The sequence below is a fragment of the Leucoraja erinacea genome, chromosome 28 (genome assembly GCF_028641065.1).
Source record: "Leucoraja erinacea ecotype New England chromosome 28, Leri_hhj_1, whole genome shotgun sequence".
In the NCBI taxonomy this organism is placed as follows: domain Eukaryota; kingdom Metazoa; phylum Chordata; class Chondrichthyes; order Rajiformes; family Rajidae; genus Leucoraja; species Leucoraja erinaceus.
In genome coordinates this window covers 16,913,206-16,916,186 of record NC_073404.1, presented here as the reverse complement: position 1 = coordinate 16,916,186, position 2,981 = coordinate 16,913,206, and positions in this window count along the sequence as shown.

Here is a 2,981-nt window from a genome sequence, read left to right as displayed (position 1 = left end):
GACATTAAAGTATTGTGAAGCATAGCCCCTAGTTAATGCTGGTAAGATATGTAGCATCATTGTTCACTAACGGGAGAGCATAATTGATTGGATGTAATAGTCACTGATCAGTGAAAGTTACTACAGTGTTTATACGCATCGTGGTGGAATATGCTTTGAGCTCAGCTCAGTTTTCAGATGGCATGTGTTGTTGCAATTTTCCCAAACCACTTCCATCTGACATCAAACGTAAAGCAACGGCCTGAAGGCCGAGCAAATTGTGGTGTTGGGATTCTCTCTTTGTAATTGGGTATACAGTCCATAACTTAATCATAATGCTAGCTTGAACATTACATTATAAGTGATTGATGGAACTTAAAGTAATTGTGTAATAAGGTAAGCACCAAGAATCATAGATTGGAGAGCTTGATTGTATGACGGGGTGCTGATTTTGGATGATCAGCCATGGTCATATTGAATGGTTCTAAGGGCAGAATGGCCTACTCCTGCACCTGTGTAATATTAAAAATAAGATAAATATAGTCAGTTCATGTGCAGCAAAATGATTTTGATCAGCAGGCTGAGGAATGAATAATGGAGTTTAATGCAGATAAGTGCAAGGCGTTAGATTTTGGAAAGTCAAGTCAGGGAAGGATGTTCTCAGTGAATGCTGGTGCTCTAGGGAGTGTTGTAGAGCAGAGGGATCTTGGAGTACAGGTACAGTGCCCTGACCGTGTTGTCACAGGTAGATAGAATGGTAAAGAAGGCTTTTGGTACATTGGCTTTCATCAGTCGTGTATTGAGTATAGAGGTTGGGATATTATGGTACAAGGAGAAGGGTCTCTACCTGAAACATCACCCATCCCTTCTCTCCAGAGATGCTGCCTGTCCCGCTGAGTTACTCCAGCTTTTTGTGTCTATTTATGGTACAAGACACTTGTTTAGTTCAGAGATACACTAGTTCAGAGATATACGCCCGTGGAAACAGGCCCTTTGGCGACCAGTGATCACCTGTACACTAGTTCCATCCTACACACTAGGGACAATTTACTGAAGCCAATTAACCAACAAACCTACATGTCTTTGGAATATGGGAAGAAATCAAGCGCCTGAAGAAAACCCATGTGATTACAAGGTCTTCAGGAGGCTGAGGATGATCTTAAGAAGGTATGTAAAATCATGAGGGAAATAGATAAACTGCTCAGAGTCAGTTGCCCAGGGTTGGGGAATCAAAGAACATAGGTTTAAGGTGAGAGGGCCAAGATTTAATAGGAACCTGGGGCAAATGTTACACTCAAAGGGTAGTCGGTATATGAGCTGCCAGAGGAAGTATTTGGGGCAGATACTATAACAGCAGTTAAAAGACAGTTGTACAGGTACATGGATAAGAAAGGTTTACAGAGATATGGGCCAAATGCAGGCAAATGGGACTAGCATAGATGGGGCATCTTCATTGGCATGGAAGAGTTGTTTCTATGCTGGACGGGATCTATGACTCAATGACTTTATGGACTGTGCCTCACAGCTCCAGAAACCTAGGTTCAATCCTGACCTTTGCTGCTGCCTGTGTGGAGTTTGCATGTTCTCCCTGTGACTGCATGAGGTTCTCCTGGGTGCTCCAGTTTCTTACCACAACCAGAAGATGCACAGGCTGGTTAGTTAATTGGCCATTAGTGCGTAGGCAAGTGGTAGAATCTGGGAAGGTGTTGATAGAAATTGGAGAGTGGAGAGAATAAAATAGGATTAGTGTAAATGTGTGCTTGGTGCGTGATGTGGGCTCGATAGACCAAGAACTGTTTCTGAATAATTACTCTAAATCCTAGGGGTTACGGAGCAAAAGCAGGAGAATGGAGAGGGAAATGTAGATTGAATGGCAGAGTAGACTTGATGGGCGGAATGGCCTAATTCTGTTCCTAGAAATTATGAACTTATCAATTGTGATGTGGTAACAGAGTCCTTTAAAAACAATTGCAAGACATTTGGCTTTCATAAAGATAAGGAAAGCTATTGTCCACTTGTCTCCGATTAGGGCAGGGTTTGTGCTGGGGCACATGGCAGTGATATGTCAGCCCCAGCACCATGCACATTAACATCAGGACAGGGAGCGGGGTGGGGGGTGGGGGTTGGGGGGGGTGGGGGGGCTGGTGCAAACTGCAAACTCTTCTCCAACCCACCCCTCAGGACTGCGGTAAAGTCAGCCCATTAACAGGGGAGGGAAAGTGATTGGGGATTTCAATATGGAATACAAAGCCAAGCTGGTCAGCGACTTGGTGGAGATGGTACCCAACCACAGCAGGCGGGGGGGGGGGGGGGGGGGGGGGAGGAAAGTTGGGCGAAAGGGTTGAGGTAAATGAAGTGCCATTCAGCGCCCTCTTGCCTAATTCTGCTTTTCATTAGACCTGGCTACTCACAGTGTTGGAGTAACTCTACGGGTCAGGCAGCATCTCTTGGGAAAAGGGATGGGTGACCCTTCTTGTACGGTCCAGACCCGAAACGTCACCCATCCTTTTTCTCTAGAGATGCTGCCGGACCTGTTGAGTTACTCCAGCACTTTGTGCCCATCTTCGGTGTATACCAGCACTTGCAGCTCCCCTCCACACAGCGAGACCTGTCTGGTCTTTTACCTCCTGTCCTAACCTTACTACCCCACCGCAGCATATCCTATAATCCCCTCCCCCCCATCCTATATCTCCTACCCCCCCCCCCCCATCCATCCCCCATATCAATTCCCCCACCCCCCCATCCCATATCCCCACCCCCCCATCTCATATCCCACCCCCCCGTCCTATATCTCCCCCCACCCCATCCCATCCCATATCGCCCCCACACCCTCCCCAAAATACCCTCCTTCCACACCCACTCGCCAGCCACCGTTGGGGAAGAGGGAGGAGGAGAACAGCTTTGCTGGCTCCCGGCCCGGGAAGGCAAGGGTTAAGCCGGGAGGCGGAGGATGGCTCTGCCGTCGCCAGGGAGCTGGGAGAAACAAGTATGTGAGTGTAAAC